Source organism: Salmo salar, unplaced genomic scaffold, assembly GCF_905237065.1.
Source record: "Salmo salar unplaced genomic scaffold, Ssal_v3.1, whole genome shotgun sequence".
NCBI classification, from domain to species: domain Eukaryota; kingdom Metazoa; phylum Chordata; class Actinopteri; order Salmoniformes; family Salmonidae; genus Salmo; species Salmo salar.
The window spans coordinates 9,438-27,210 of NW_025547988.1; the positions used below are offsets into that span (position 1 = coordinate 9,438).

General features: G+C 43.5%; 1 long non-coding RNA gene across 1 annotated transcript; it reads left to right on the top strand.

Moving 5' to 3' along the window:
- The first annotated feature begins 1,001 nt into the window (after nucleotides 1–1,001).
- LOC123732551 (uncharacterized) lies at nucleotides 1,002–16,819 on the top strand. The gene is made up of 4 exons (XR_006763218.1): nucleotides 1,002–1,192; nucleotides 1,305–1,362; nucleotides 1,941–1,983; nucleotides 16,120–16,819. It is a non-coding gene; the product is annotated as an uncharacterized lncRNA (long non-coding RNA).
- The last annotated feature ends 954 nt before the right edge of the window (nucleotides 16,820–17,773 follow it).

Sequence of the window (17,773 nt, forward strand, 5' to 3'; positions counted from 1 at the left end):
GAACTTGTCCATGTAGACCAATTTGGGTTTCCAATCTCTCCAAAAGAATGTGGTGATCGATGGTATCAAAAGCAGCACTAAGATCTAGGAGCACGAGGACAGACGCAGAACCTCGGTCTGACGTCATTAAAAGGTAATTTACCACCTTCACAAGTGCAGTCTCAGTGCTATGATGGGGTCTAAAACCAGACTGAAGCATTTCGTGTACATTGTTTGTCTTCAGGAAGGCAGTGAGTTGCTGTGCAACAGCTTTTTCAATTTTTTTGAGAGGAATGGAAGATTCGATATAGGCCGATATTTTTATAATTTCTGGGTAAAGATTTGGCTTTTTCAAGAGAGGCTTTATTACTGCCACTTTTAGTGAGTTTGGTACACATCTGGTGGATAGAGAGCCGTTTATTATGTTCAACATAGGAGGGCCAAGCACAGAAAGCAGCTCTTTCAGTAGTTTAGTTTGAATAGGGTCCAGTATGCAGCTTGAAGGTTTAGAGGCCATGATTATTTTCATCATTGTGTCAAGAGATATAGTACTAAAACACTTTAGTGTCTCCCTTGATCCTAGGTCCTGGCAGGGTTGTGCAGACTCAGGACAACGGAGCTTTAGAGGAATATGCAGATTTAAAGAGGAGTCTGTCATTTGCTTTCTAATGATCATGATCTTTTCCTCAAAGAAGTTCATGAATTCATCACTGCTGAAGTGAAAGCTATCCTCTCCTGGGGAATGCTGCTTTTTAGTTAACTTTGCGACAGTATAACACCACAGGTACTGTAATACTGTATAACACTATAACACCACAGGTACTGTAGTACTGAATAACACTAACACCACAGGTACTGTAATACTGTATAACACCACAGGTACTGTAATACTGTATAACACTATAACACCACAGGTACTGTAGTACTGAATAACACTAACACCACAGGTACTGTAGTACTGTATAACACTATAACACCACAGGTACTGTAGTACTGAATAACACTATAACACCACAGGTACTGTAATACTGTATAACACCACAGGTACTGTACTACTGTAAAACACTCCAACACTATAATTCCAGGTGGATCTGGTCCAGTCTGTGTTAATATCCTCGCTCTCTCCTGTGTTTAGTTCCAGGTGGATCCGGTCCAGGTGATGTGACCTATGCTGACGTCAACCACACAAAAAGACAACACAACAGGAGGAGAGGTAGGAAGAAGGGAGAGGCCAACAACACTCCGCTCATCTTTCTGAAGTAAAAAATATGTTTTTAGTGTTTTAACATGTCACTAGTTGTAACCTGTTTATATGTTTCTTTCAGAGAACGTCGTTCCAGACCCTGTCTACTCAGCAGTGAAGACAGACAGACCGAGATACAGGTCAGAAGGTCGATCCAGTCCCTGTCTACTCAGCAGTGAGGACAGACAGACAGACAGACAGACAGACAGACAGACAGACAGACAGACAGACAGACAGACAGACAGACAGACAGACAGACAGACAGACAGACAGACAGACAGACAGACAGACAGACAGACAGACAGACAGACAGACAGACAGACAGACAGACAGACAGACAGACAGACAGACAGACAGACAGACAGACAGACAGACAGACAGAGATACAGGTCAGGCTCAATGATGATGATGAGAAGTAGAGATCATGGCAGCCATTTTGTGCCAGAGGGCTCAGCAACACCCATCAGTTTCTGTGCATAGTGTAGAGAATCATTGTACCATCAAAACCACTGTGAAATATATATTCTATAACCAAGAATATTGTTGTTTCAGCTGTTTCTAAAAGATGAAAACATAAGGGAACATATATCATTGCTCACATAGAACAGATCTACTGCTACTATAAGATCTATAACACACATTTCTATGTGAATTTTGTCAGGTCGCCCCAAAAATAACATATTGCCAGTTTAACTAATTAAATCTATGTGTCCTATAGGTAGAGCTGTATCTGGACCCAGGGAAGTAATGTACAGACTGAGGTAGGTCCATATTACTGTATCACTAACCCTAATGTACAGACTGAGGCAGGTCCAGTTCACTGTATCACTAACCCTAATGTACAGACTGAGGTAGGTCCTGATCACTGTATTACTAACCCTAATGTACAGACTGAGGTAGGTCCATATCACTGTATCACCAAACTGTAATATAGACTGAGGTAGGTCCTGATCACTGTATCAATAACCCTAATTTACAAACTAAGGTAGGTCCATATCACTGTATCACTAACCCTAATGTACAGACTGAGGTAGGTCCAGATCACTGTATCACTAACCCTAATGTACAGACTGAGGTAGGTCCTGATCACTGTATCAATAACCCTAATTTACAAACTAAGGTAGGTCCATATCACTGTATCACTAACCTTAATGTACAGACTGAGGTAGGTCCAGGTCCAGATGTATATATAACCCTAAATTCATCCTTAACTTCAAAATGAAGTGTTTGTTATAAATGATGTAGCATGTTGTGTTATGAATGATGTAGCATGTTGTGTTATGAATGATGTAACATGTTGTGTTATGAATGATGTAGCATGTTGTGTTTGTTATTAATGATGTAGTATGTTGTGTTTGTTATAAATTATGTAGCATGTTGTGTTTGTTATGAATGATGTAGCATGTTGTGTTTGTTATAAATGATGTAGCATGTTGTGTTTGATATGAATGATGTAGCATGTTGTGGTATGAATGATGTGGCATGTTGCGTTTGTTCAAATCACATGGTTAGCAGATGTTAATGTGAGTGTAGCGAAATGCTTGTGCTTCTAGTTCCGACCATGCAGTAATATCTAACAAGTTAACTAACAATTTCACAACAATTCAAAACAACAATTTAATTTGTCTGGGAGCAAGACGTCGGTGCCCGCGACGGGGCTGGTTTTCTTTGTAATCAGTGATTGACTGTAGACCCTGCCACATACGTCTTGTGTCTGAGCCTGTGACGAACGTCGTAAGGAGGAGACCAAGGTGGACATCTACACATGGTGGTGGCTCTGGTTCGGGGCGTAGCTCCCACTCCGCCCGCTGATCCCTCTGCTTTTGTGCCACCGGACCATGGATTGTTGTCGGAGGAACCGGACCGTAGATCATCGCTAGAGGCTCTGTACTGCAGGCCGCCCGGATGCTCCGGTCAGCGGACCGTCGCCGAAGACTGCGGACCGTCGCCGCTGCGGCTCGGCGGGAGGCCCGGACCGCGGGCCGTCTCAGTAGGTTCCGGACCGCGGGCCGTCTCAGGAGGTTCCGGACCGCGGGCCGTCTCAGGAGGTTCCGCGCCGTGGCGCGTCCCTGGAGGCTCCGGGCCGTGGATCGTCCCTGGAGGCTCCGGGCCATGGATCATCCCCTGGAGGCTTCGGGCCATGGATCATCCCTGGAGGCTCCGGGCCATGGATCATCACTGGAGGCTCCGGGCCATGGATCATCACTGGAGGCTTCATGCCATGGATCATCACTGGAGGCTTCGAACCATGGATCATCACTGGAGGCTTCGGACCATGGATCATCACTGGAGGCTTCTTATGTGGAGCTGGAACCGGTTTCACCGAACTGGGGAGACGCACTGGAGACCGGATGCGCAGAGCTGGCACAGGGTATACTGGGCCGTGGAGGCGCACTGGAGGTCTGGAGCTTAGGTCTGGCACAACCCGTCCTGGCTGGATGCTTACTTTAGCCCGGCAAGGGCGGAGCGCTGGCACAGAACGAACTGGGCTGTTAAGGCGTACTGGCGACACAGTGCGTAGAGCTGGAGCAGGATATCCTGGACCGAGGAGGCGCACTGGAGACCAGGAGCGCTGAGCTGGCACAATCCATCCTGGCTGAATGCCCACTCTATCATGGCAAATGCGGGGCGCAGGCACATCGCGCACCGGGCTATGAATGCTCACTGGAGATATAGTGCGCATCATAGCATAACACGGTGCCTGGCTGTTCACCTGGTCCCCACGGTAAGCACGGTGAGTTGGCTCAGGTCTCCACCCTGACTCTGCCAATCTACCCGTGTGCCCCCCATTTTTGGGGCTGCCTCTCGTGCTTCCGTCGTTGCCGTGCTAGTTCCTCGTCACGTTGCCGTTCTGCTCTCGCTGCCTCCACCTGTTCCCATGGAGGTGATCCCATCCAGCCTGGATCTCCTCCCACGTCCAGGATCCCTTGCCATCCCGGATGTCTTCCCAGGTCCATTTCTCCTGACCACGCTGCTTGGTCCTTTTGTGGTGGGACGAACGTCGTAAGGAGGAGACCAAGGTGCAGCGTGGAAAGTTGTCATATTTATATTTATTGTAACTCAGAACACTAAAGCAAAATAACGAAACAACTGCAGTCTTGCAGGCTTTACTGAGCTGTACAAACACAAGATCCACAACTGAAGGTGGAAAAAGGGCTGCCTAAGTATGATTGGTAGGCAGCTGCATCTGATTAGGAACCATACTCGGCTCAACACAAAGAAAAAGAAAACATAGAATGTAACATAGAAATTTACCACAGACTGCCCACCCCACACCCTGACCTAACAAAATAGAGAAATAAACCGTCTCTCTCAGGTCAGGGCGTGACAGAGCCGTTGAATTGCAACTCTACTTTGTCTCTATACTGACACTTAGCTTGTTTGATTGCCTTGCGGAGGGAATAGCTACACTGTTTGTATTCGGTCATGTTTCCAGTTGCCTTGCCATGATTAAAAGCAGGGGTTCGCACTTTCAGTTTTGCGCGAATGCTGCCATCAATCAACGGTTTCTGGTTGGGGAAGGTTTTAATATTCACTGTGGGTACAACATCAACGATGCACTTGCTAATATACTCGCTCACCGAAACAGCGATACATCAATATTGTTGTCTTAAGCTATCCGGAACATATCCCAGCCCACGTGATTGAAGCAATCTTGAAGCGTGGAATCCGATTGGTCGGACCAACATTGAACAGACCTGAGCACGGGCGTTTCCTGTTTTAGTTTCTGTATACAATACATGCATGTTTTGTTCAATCAAGTTCATATTTATATAAAAACCAGCTTTTACATTAGCATGTGACGTTCAGAACTAGCATACCCCCGCAAACTTCCGGTGAATTTACTAAATTACTCACGATAAACGTTCACAAAAACATAACAATTATTTTAAGAATTATAGATACAGAACTCCTCTATGCACTCGCTTTGTCCGATTTTAAAATAGCTTTTCGGTGAAAGCACATTTTGCAATATTCTAAGTAGATAGCCCGGCATCACAGGGCTAGCTATTTACACACCCACCAAGTTTAGCACTCACCAAAGTCAGATTTACTATAAGAAAAAATGTTATTACCTTTGCTGTTCTTCATCAGAATGCACTCCCAGGACTTCTACTTCAATAACAAATGTTGGTTTGGTTCCAAATTATCCATAGTTATATCCAAATAGTGGCGTTTTCTTCGACGCGTCAAGACACTATCCGAAGGGTAAACAAGGGGTGACGCGCACGCGCGTTTCGTGACAAAAAAAAATTCAAAAAATTCCATTACCGTACTTCGAAGCATGTCAAACGCTGTTTAAAATCAATTTTTATGCAATTTTTCTCGTAAAAAAGCGATACTATTCCGACCGGGAAACCCTGTTTTCGTTCAAAGAAGAAAAAATAAAAACATGGTGTCGGCTCGTGCACGCGCCCCAGTCTCATTGTTCTCAGATCGACCACTATCCAAATGCGCTACTGTTTTTCAGCCATGGCCTGCAAAGTCATCATTCAAAGTTCTGGCGCCTTCTGAGAGCCTTTGGGAGCGTTAGAAAATGTCACGTTATGCCAGAGATCCCCTGTTTTGGATAGAGATGATCAAGAAGGCCAAGAAATAGTCAGAGAGGGCGCTTCCTGTTTGGAATCTTCTCAGGTTTTGGCCTGCCAAATGAGTTCTGTTATACTCACAGACACCATTCAAACAGTTTTAGAAACATTAGGGTGTTTTCTATCCAAATCAAACAATTATATGCATATTCTAGTTTCTGGGCAGGAGTAATAATCAGATTAAATCGGGTACGTTTTTTATCCGGCCGTGAAAATACTGCCCCCTATCCATAACAAGTTAACTAAGACTGTCTCTGTGTTGGCTCTAAGATAATTTACTACTTTAACTAAGACTGTCTCTGTGTTGGCTCTAAGATAATTTACTACTTTAACTAAGACTGTCTCTGTGTTGGCTCTAAGATAATTTACTACTTTAACTCAGACTGTCTCTGTATTGGCTCTAAGATAATTTACTACTTTGCCTCTGTGCTTTGGTGGGCACAAAAACCAGATTGGAATTGGAAGGCTTAAATTGTGATATCATTTTCCTGAACATGTCTGTGTCAACCAGGGAAAAGAAATCCATAGTACCTTTGTGTGGTAGATTAGTACACATTATCATCAAACTTCTCATCAGGTCTTGACTGATACCCAGTCCAATGTTGAATCTAGTACCTGAAATATGTTGCAAACTCACCACATTTAGATGTGGAGGAAAGTTCTCATACATTTACATTTTACATTTAAGTAATTTAGCAGACACTCTTATCCAGAGCGACTTACAAATTGGTGCATTCACCTTATGATATCCAGTGGAACAACCACTTTACATACAATAGTGCATCTAAATCTTTTGGGGGGATTAGAAGGATTACTTTATCCTATCCCAGGTATTCCTTAAAGAGGTGGGGTTTCAGGTGTCTGCGGAGGTAGGATTTATCAGGCCATCAATGGTGGAGAAGAGCACTCTCTAATTATTCTGATTAATAGTGATCAAGTTAGTAAAATGAGCCCATCTGGCATTTCTAATGGCCTTGTTATATATGATGCTCTCTCATTTCTAATGGCCTTGTTATATATGATGCTCTCTCATTTCTAATGGCCTTGTTATATATGATGCTCTCTCATTTCTAATGGCCTTGTTATATATGATGCTCTCTCATTTCTAATGGCCTTGTTATATATGAAGCTCTCTCATTTCTAATGGCCTTGTTATATATGATGCTCTCTCATTTCTAATGGCCTTGTTATATATGATGCTCTCTCATTTCTAATGGCCTTGTTATATATGATGCTCTCTCATTTCTAATGGCCTTGTTATATATGAAGCTCTCTCATTTCTAACGGCCTTGTTATATATGATGCTCTCTCATTTCTAACGGCCTTGTTATATATGATGCTCTCTCATTTCTAATGGCCTTGTTATCTTGTTATGGATAGGGGGCAGTATTTTTACGGCCGGATAAAAAACGCACCCGATTTAATCTGATTATTACTCCTGCCCAGAAACTAGAATATGCATATAATTATTAGCTTTGGATAGAAAACACTCCAAAGTTTCTAAAACTGTTTGAATGGTGTCTGTGAGTATAACAGAACTCATATGGCAGGCCAAAACCTGAGAAGATTCCAAACAGGAAGCGCCCTCTCTGACCATTTCTTGGCCTTCTTGATCATCTCTATCCAAAACAGGGGATCTCTGCTGTAACGTGACATTTTCTAATGCTCCCATAGGCTCTCAGAAGGCGCCAGAACGTTGAATGATGACTTTGCAGGCCATGGCTGAAAAACAGTAGCGCATTTGGATAGTGGTCGATCTGAGAACAATGAGACTGGCGCACGCGTACGAGAAGAGTCCATTTTACTTTCTCTATCTTTGAACGAAAACAACGACTCCCCGGTCGGAATATTATCGCTTTTTACGAGAAAAATTGCATAAAAATTGATTTTAAACAGCGTTTGACATGCTTTGAAGTACGGTAATGGAATATTTTGAAATGTATTGTCACGAAACGCGCCGGGCGCATCACCCTTCATTACCCTTCGGATAGTGTCTTGAACGCACAACAAAACGCCGCTATTTGGATATAACTATGGATTATTTGAAACCAAAACAACATTGGGTGATGAAGTAGAAGTCCTGGGAGTGCATTCTGATGAAGAACAGCAAAGGTAATCCAATTTTTCTTATAGTAAATCTGAGTTTGGTGAATACCAAACTTGGTGGGTGTCAAAATAGCTAGCCATGATGGCCGGGCTATCTACTCAGAATATTGCAAAATGTGCTTTCACCGAAAAGCTATTTTAAAATCGGACACCGCGATTGCATAAAGGAGTTCTGTATCTATAATTCTTAAAATAATTGTTATGTTTTTTGTGAACATTTATCGTGAGTAATTTAGTAAATTCACCGGAAATGTTCGGTGGGAATGCTAGTTCTGAACGTCACATGCTAATGTAAAAAGCTATTTTTTTATATAAATATGAACTTGATTGAACAAAACATGCATGTATTGTTTAACCTCTCTAGGCTAGGCGGGACGAATTCGTCCCACCTACGTAACAGCCACTGCTATCTGGTGGCGCGATTTTCAAAACCTTAAAAATCCTATTACTTCAATTTCTCAAACATATGACTATTTTACAGCCATTTAAAGACAAGACTCTCGTTAATCTAACCACACTGTCCGATTTCAAAAAGGCTTTACAACGAAAGTAAAACATTAGATTATGTCAGCAGAGTACCAAGCCAGAAATAATCAGACACCCATTTTTCAAGCCAGCATATAATGTCACCAAAACCCAGAAGACAGCTAAATGCAGCACTCACCTTTGATGATCTTCATCAGATGACAACCCTAGGACATTATGTTATACAATACATGCATGTTTTGTTCAATCAAGTTCATATTTATATCAAAAACCAGCTTTTTACATTAGCATGTGACGTTCAGAACTAGCAAACTTCCGGGAATTCGCTAACATTTTACTAAATTACTCACGATAAACGTTCACAAAAAGCATAACAATTATTTTAAGAATTATAGATACAGACCTCCTCTATGCACTCGATATGTCCGATTTTAAAATAGCTTTTGGTGAAAGCACATTTTTCAATATTCTAAGTACATAGCCCAGGCATCACGGGCTCGCTATTTAGACACCCGGCAAGTTTAGCACTCACCATAATCATATTTACTATTATAAAAGTTTGATTACCTTTTGTTGTCTTCGTCAGAATACACACCCAGGACAGCTACTTCAATAACAAATGTTGGTTTGGTCCAAAATAATCCATCGTTATATCCGAATAGCGGCGTTTTGTTCGTATGCGTTCCAGACACTATCCGAAATAGTAAAGAAGTGTCACGCGCTGGCGCAATTCGTGACAATAAAATTCTAAGTATTCCATTACCGTATTTCAAGCATGTCAACCGCTGTTTAAAATCAATTTTTACGACATTTTTCTCGTGAGAAAAGCGATAATATTCCGACAGGGAATCTCCTTTTCGGCAAACAGAGGAAAAAATCCCAAAGGCGGGGGCGGTCGGGATCACGCGCATAAGCTAGTGTCTCTTGATGGGCCACTTGAGAAAGGCGATAATGTGTTTCAGCCTGGGGCTGGAATGACGACATTCTGTTTTTTCCCGGGCTCTGAGCGCCTATGGACGACGTGGGAAGTGTCACGTTAGAGCAGAGATCCTTAGTAAATGATAGAGATGGAAAAGAAGTTCAACAAATGGTCAGACAGGCCACTTCCTGTAAAGGAATCTCTCAGGTTTTGACCTGCCATTTGAGTTCTGTTATACTCACAGACACCATTCAAACAGTTTTAGAAAATGTAGGGTGTTTTCTATCCATATGTAATAAGTATATGCATATTCTAGTTACTGAGTAGGAGTGGTAACCAGATTAAATCGGGTATGTTTTTTATCCAGCCGTGTCAATGCTGCCCCCTAGCCCTAACAGGATAACATAATGTCCTAGGAGTGTCATCTGCTGAAGATCATCAAAGGTTAGTGCTGCATTTAGCTGTGGTTTTGTTTTTGTGACATTATATGCTAGCTTGAAAAATGGGTGTCTGATTATTTCTGGCTGGGTACTCTGCTGACATGATCTAATGTTTTGCTTTCGCTGTAAAGCCTTTTTGAAATCGGACAGTGTGGTTAGATAAAGGAGATTCTTGTCATTAAAATGGTGTAAAATAGTCATATGTTTGAAAAATGGAAGTTTTCGGATTTTCGAGGACTTTGTATTTCGCGCCACGCCCATCATTGGATATTGGAGCAGGTGTTCCGCTTAGCGGAACGTCTAGATGTAAGAGGATTTATATATGATGCTCTCTCATTTCTAATGGCCTTGTTATATATGATGCTCTCTCAGAATATCATAATGGACCTGCAACTTTGACTTCATCCAATTCCACTCCGTCTTTCTGCAGTTTCTCTTTAATTTATTAGTTTCCTCAGTCATCCAAGGGCCTCTCCTTTTTCAACTTTACTGGATCTATGGCATCAATGTTTTCCCTTCATTTACAATGTTTTTATTTAACTAACGTTGACTGGCAACAAGCTAGTAAAAAAATCCCCAGTGGTGATCAGAGAAAGCAACATCAACAATAGAGGATATGTCAATAGAAAGCCCCTTGGTAATAACCAGGTCCAGAGTATGGCTGTGGTTATGGGTGGGCCCAGTAGAAAGCCCCTTGGTAATAACCAGGTCCAGAGTATGGCTGTGGTTATCGGTGGGCCCAGTAGAAAGCCCCTTGGTAATAACCAGGTCTATAGTATGGCTGGGGTTATGGGTGGGCCCAGTAGAAAGCCCCTTGGTAATAACCAGGTCCAGAGTATGGCTGTGGTTATGGGTGGGCCCAGGAGAAAGCCCCTTGGTAATAACCAGGTCCAGAGTATGGCTGTGGTTATGGGTTGGCCCAGTAGAAAGCCCCTTGGTTATAACCAGGTCCAGAGTATGGCTGTGGTTATGGGTGGGTTCAGTAGAAAGCCCCTTGGTAATAACCAGGTCCAGAGTATGGCTGTGGTTATGGGTGGGCCCAGTAGAAAGCCCCTTGGTAATAACCAGGTCCAGAGTATGGCTGTGGTTATGGGTGGGCCCAGTAGAAAGCCCCTTGGTAATAACCAGGTCCAGAGTATGGCTGTGGTTATGGGTGGGCCTAGTAGAAAGCCCCTTGGTAATAACCAGGTCCAGAGTATGGCTCTGGTTATGGGTGGGCCCAGTAGAAACACCCTTGGTTATAACCAGGTCCAGAGCATGGCTGTGGTTATGGGTGGGCCCAGTAGAAAGCCCCTTGGTAATAACCAGGTCCAGAGTATGGCTGTGGTTATGGGTGGGCCCAGTAGAAAGCCCCTTGGTAATAACCAGGTCCAGAGTATGGCTGTGGTTATGGGTGGGTCCAGTAGAAAGCCCCTTGGTAATAAACAGGTCTATTTTATGGCTGTGGTTATGGGTGGGCCCAGTAGAAAGCCCCTTGGTAATAACCAGGTCTATTTTATGGCTGTGGTTATGGGTGGGCCCAGTAGAAAGCCAGTAGAGCCAAATGGTAATAACTGGTTCCATTTAAACAGTATAACATGATGCTCTGGTCTGGTGGCTGACATTTAAACAGTATAACATGATGCTCTGGTCTGGTGGCTGACATTTAAACAGTATAACATGATGCTTACAGCTGAGAGCATTAGTAGTAGCTTTATGTGAACAACATCACCCATAGTTAACCACCAATGTCCCTTTGTCACACACAGATGTGACCTGTTTCAGGAAACTAGGCGAACAACTGAAAGCATTAGTAAAAATAGAGGCTGTCTCCACCCCACCACATATAGATACTTATCAGAGCAGGAGATCTGTGTCTGTTTGAGGTTATAGCTGTATGTGAACAACATCACCCATTGTTAAACACCTCTGTCCCTCTGTCACACATTTTACATGTATTTTTATATGTTTTTGTCATTTAGCGACTTACAGTAGTGAGTCATTTAGCAGACGCTCTTGTCCAGAGAGACTTACAGAAGTGAGCGGATACATTTTTGTACTTTTCTAAGCACCAGTCTCTACCAACTGAGCCACACAGGACACACATGCAGAGAAACAAAAACACACACACACACACACACACACACACACACACACACGCACACGCACAGGCCCAGACATGTACCTCCCTCTTCTTGCCTTTGCTGACTGTTGCAGCAGGTCTATTTTAGTCTGAATGGGAACGTACAGTTGAAGTCAGAAGTTTACATACACTTAGGTTGGAGTCATTAAAACTCATTTTTTTAACCACGCCACACATTTCTTGTTAACAAACTATAGTTTTGGCAAGTCCGTTAGGACATCTACTTTGTGCATGACACAAGTAATTTTTCCAACAATTGTTTACAGACAGATTATTTCACTTATAATTACTTGTATCACAATTCCAGTGGGTCAGAAGTTTACATACACTATTGGAGGATTACCTGTGGATGTATTTCAAGGCCTACCTTCAAACCCAGTGCCTCCTTGCTTGACATCATGAGAAAATAAAAATAAATCAGCCAAGACCTCAGAAACAAAATTTAAGACCTCCACAAGTCTAGTTCATCCTTGGGAGCAATTTCCAAATGCCTGAACGTACCACGTTCATCTCTACAAACTATAGTACGCAAGTATAAACACAATGGGACCACGAAGCCATCATACCGCTCAGGATGGAGACACATTCTGTTTCCTAGAGATTAACCTGTTAGGGCTAGGGGGCAGTATTGACACGGCTGGATAAAAACGTACCCGATTTAATCTGGTTACTACTCCTGCCCAGTAAATAGAATATGCATATAATTATTGGCTTTGGATAGAAAACACTCCAAAGTTTCTAAAACTGTTTGAATGGTGTCTGTGAGTATAACAGAACTCAAATGGCAGGTCAAAACCTGAGAAGATTCTGTACAGGAAGTACCCTGTCTGACCATTTCTTGGCCTTCTTTGTCATCTCTATCCAAAACAAAGGATCTCTGCTGTTACGTGACACTTCCTATGGCTCCAATTGCCTCTCAGAAGGAGGAAAAAAGCTGAATCGTGGCTTTGCAGGCTCTGGCTGAAAAAAAAGTAGCGCGTTTGGGTAGTAGCTGGTTACAGTACTGTGAGACTCAGGCGCGTGCCGCGTCGACCGAATGCTTTGTTTTCTTTCCTCTGTTTACCTAAACGCAGATTCCCGGTCGGAATATTATCGCTTTTTGACGAGAAAAATGGCATAAAAATGGATTTTAAACAGCGGTTGACATGCTTGAAGTACGGTAATGGAATATTTAGAATTTTTTTGTCACGATTTGCGCCATGCTCGTAACCCTTATTTACACTTCGGATAGTGTCTTGGAACGCACGAACAAAACGCCGCTATTTGGATATACCGATGGATTATTTTGGACCAAACCAACATTTGTTATTGAAGTAGCAGTCCTGGGAGTGCATTCTGACGAAGACAACAAAGGTAATCAAACTTTTGTAATAGTAAATCGGAGTTTGGTCAGGGCTAAACTTGGTCGGTGTCTAAATGGCTAGCCGTGATGGCTGGGCTATCTACTGAGAATATTGCAAAATGTGCTTTCACCGAAAAGCTATTTTAAAATCGGACACCTCGATTGCACAAAGGAGTTCTGTATCTATAATTCTTAAAATAATTGTTATGTTTTTTGTGAACGTTTATCGTGAGTAATTTAGTAAATTCACCGGAGGTTTGCGGGGGTATGCTAGTTCTGAACGTCACATGCTAATGTAAAAAGCTGTTTTTGCTATAAATATGAACTTGATTGAACAAAACATGCATGTATTGTATAACATAATGTCCTAGGTGTGTCATCTGATGAAGATCATCAAAGGTTAGTGCTGCATTTAGCTGTCTTCTGGGTTTTTGTGACATTATATGCGAGCTTGAAAAATGGGTGTCTGATTATTTCTGGCTGGGCTGGATACTCTGCTGACATAATCTAATGTTTTGCTTTCGTTGTAAAGCCTTTTTGAAATCGGACAGTGTGGTTAGATTAACGAGAGTCTTGTCTTTAAAATGCTGTAAAATAGTCATATGTTTGAGAAATTTAAGTAATAGCATTTCTAAGGTATTTGAAAATCGCGCCACTGGATTACACTGGCTGATGCGTAGGTGGGACAAATTCGTCCGCGCCCGGCTGGCGGGCGGCTCTGGCAGCTCCGGGCTGGCGGGGCGACTCTGGCCGCGCCCGGCTGGCGGGCGACCTCTGGCCGCGCCCGGCTGGCGGGCGACTCTGGCTGTGCCCGGCTGGCGGGAGGCTCTGGCGGCTCGGACAGGCGGGCGGCTCTGGCGGCCCCGGACTGGCGGGGCGGTTCTGGCGGCTTCGGACTGGCGGGCGGCTCTGGCAGCTCCGGACTGGCGGGCGGCTCTGGCGGCTCCGGACTAGGATTCACCAGGCTGGGGAGACATGCAGGAGGCCTGGCTCTGGGCGCAGGCACAGGACTCACCAGGCTGGGGAGACCCACAGGAGGCCTGGTCCTGGGAGGAGGCACACAATAGACCAGTCTGGTGAGACCCCCTGGAGGCCTGGTCCTGGGAGGAGGCACAGGATAAACCGGGCTGTGGGGGAGCACTGGAGTTCTAGTGCGTAGGCTTGCCACCCATACTCCAGGCTGAATGCCCACTCTTGGCCGGCACGGGCGGAGCGCAGGCATAGGGCGAATTGAGCCCTCCCAGCACCCCGGAGACACAGTGCGCAGAGCCGGCGCAGGATAACCTGGACCGAAACGGCGCACTGGAGACCATGCTCTTCTCCTGGTGCAGCTCCTTCCTCCGCTGCTTGGTCCTTTTCTGGTGGGTGATTCTGTAACAACCGTCGTCGCAATGAGACCAAGGTGCAGCGGAGGATGTGTTCATCATAAAGGATTTTAATAAACGAATGAACACTACAAACAAAACACGAAAAGAAACGACAGCCAAACAGTCCTGTCAGGATTAACACAAACCTAGACAGAAAATAATCACCCACAAACCCCAAAGGAAAAACAGGCTGCCTATGTATGACTCTCAATCAGCAACAACGATCTACAGCTATTCCTGATTGAGAGCCACACACGGCCTAACCAAAGAAACAAACCAACATAGAAAAATAAACATAGAACGCCCACCCATGTAACACCCTGGCCTAACCAAAATAGAGAACAAAAAACCCTCTCATGGCCAGGGCGTTACACCTATATCGATATAACCTGAAAGGCCGCTCAGCAAGGAAAAAGCCACTGCTCCAAAACCGCCATAAAAAAGCCAGACTACGGTTTGCAACTGCACATGGGGAAAAATATCGTACTTTTTGGAGAAATGTCCTCTGGTCTGATGAAACAAATATAGAACTGTTTGGTCATAATGACCATTGTTTTGTCTGGAGGAAAAGGGGGAGGCTTGCAAGCCAACGAACACCATCCCAACCGTGAAGCACGGGGGTGGCAGCATCATGTTATGAGGGTGCTTTGCTGCAGGAGTGACTGGTGCACTTCACAAAATAGATGGCATCATGAGGTGGGAAAATTATGTGGATATATTGAACATATCAAGACATCAGTCAGGAAGTTAAAGCTTGTTCGCAAATGGGTCTTCCAAATGGACAATGACCCCAAGCATACGTCCAAAGTTGTGGCAAAATGGCTTAAGGACAACAAAGTCAAGGTATTGGAGTGGCCATCACAAAGCCCTGCCATCAATCCTATAGAAAATGTGTAGGCAGAACTGAAAAAGTGTGTGCGAGCAAGGAGGCCTACAAACCTGACTCAGTTACACCATTTCTGTCAGGAAGAATGGGCCAAAATTCACCCAACTTATTGTGGGAAGCTACCTGAAACGTTTGACCCAAGTTAAACAATTTAAACAACCAAATAATAAGAGTGGATGTAAACTTCTGACACACTGGGAATGTGATGAAAGAAATAAAAGCTGAAAGAAATCATTCTCTCAACTATTATTCTGACATTTCACATTCTTAAAATAAAGTGGTGATCCTAACTGATCTAAGACAGGAACGTTTTACTGGGATTAAATGTCAGGAATTGTGAAAAACTAAGTTTAAATGTAGTTTGCTAAGGTGTATGTCAACTTCCAACTTCAACTGTACGTATTCTGTATGATGTACATTCAGAGTTCTAAACACTTAAAACACCAGTCAAACATCTGATTGAATCAGTCATTATAATTGGACTGTATGTTGGGGTGTATAAATGTATCTAACTACACATTAAACACTGAGACCTGTAGGGGTGTATCAATGTTCCTGTGGTGTTGGAGGTCTTCACTGTAGTAGACTGGATCAGCTCCTCTGTCCCTCACTCATCTCTCTCTCCTCTCTCTTTACCTAGTGACCCTGTTCATCAGAACGTCATGGTGGGTGGAAAAAGATGCTCTCTTCAGCAGCGGTGAATAACCACAACCCTGTCAGTCCATCTCTTTACTTCTCATTTCTCTTATTTTCTCTCTCCCCCTTCCCTTTTCACACCAGCACACTTATCTTTAGATGCAGCAGCCTTGACCTCCATCAACAGTATCAGCAACAGAGAGGTGTGAAGTTTCCACAACAGAGTTAGAGTCAGTTTATCATGTACTTCTCTTTAGACGCTGCAGCCTTGACCTCCATCAACAGAGTTAGAGTTAGTTTATCATGAGAACATACAGACACCACTGACTGGAACCAGCTGACAGTATCAGTTGTAAAGGCTTCATTACTACTAACAGAAGGAAAGTTGTAGTGTTATGTCCATGATGAAAAGGCTTCATTACTACTAACAGAAGGAAAGTTGTAGTGTTATGTCCATGATGTAATGTCATTGTGTGTGTTTACCTTGAGCAACACCATTGTATGGTTGCTAACTTGTCAAATTAAGCTTCCTAAAATTTGTTAGAGAATGTGTCAGTGTCACAACTATACTAATGTCACGTCCTGACCATAGTAAGATGTTATTTTTAGAGCAGGGTGTGACAGGGGGTGTTGTGTTTTTCTATGTTTTGTATTTCTATGTTGTTTATTTGGGATGATCTCCAATTAGAGGCAGCTGGTCCTCGTTGTCTCTAATTGGAGATCATACTTAAGTATGTTTTTTTACACCTGTGTTTTTGGGTAGTTGTCTTCTGCTTAGTTTTCTGTACCTGACAGAACTGTGTGCTTTTGTTTTCGCGTCGTTATTTTTTCTTTAGTGTTCTGAGTTAAAATAAATATTCATCATGAGCAATCAACACGCTGCACTTTGGTCCCCTCTCTACGACAGCCGTTACAGTCAGTTTGTCACTTTCATGAGTTTAGAGTAATAACATGTTCCACTACTGAAGACATTGGCTCTAATCTAGGTTGTGCCTTTATATTTAGAGAAAATGAACAACTCAGGAAGAATGTTTCACTTCTCTTTGTGACTTCTCTAACCCCAAACCCCAACCTGGTCTCATTGGTCTGTTTCACAAGCATTCCCCAAAGTCTGGCGATATTGTGCCTCTTGGTTTAGAAATGTCTGGTGGGTATTAGCATGATCTGAGAAGGTTTGAATCCTAAGCAACCTGCCAACACATTGTTTGAAGTAAAATAGACCAACATAGCTACCGTAGTAGGTGAAATCTGTGTGTTGGAAAACCTTGGTAGAGCATGGGTGTAGAAGGCATTGTGGTGCTCACGTGAATTTACTTTCTTTGACATTATGCTCACAATGCAAATAGTCCAGGAAGCCATTTGATTACATGTTCAGGAGTCTTAAAGCTTGGGGGTAAAAACTGTTGAGAAGCCTTTTTGTCCTAGACTTGGCACTCCGGTACTGCTTGCATTGCGGTAATAGAGAGAACAGTCTATGACTGTGGTGGCTGGGGTCTTTGACAATTTTTAGGGCCTTCCTCTGACACCGCTTGGTGTAGAGGTCCTGGATGGCAGGCAGCTTAGCCCCAGTGATGTTCTGGGCCATACGCACTAGCCTTTGTAGTGCCTTGCGGTCAGAGGCCGAGCAATTGCCGTACAAGGCAGTGATGCAACCAGTC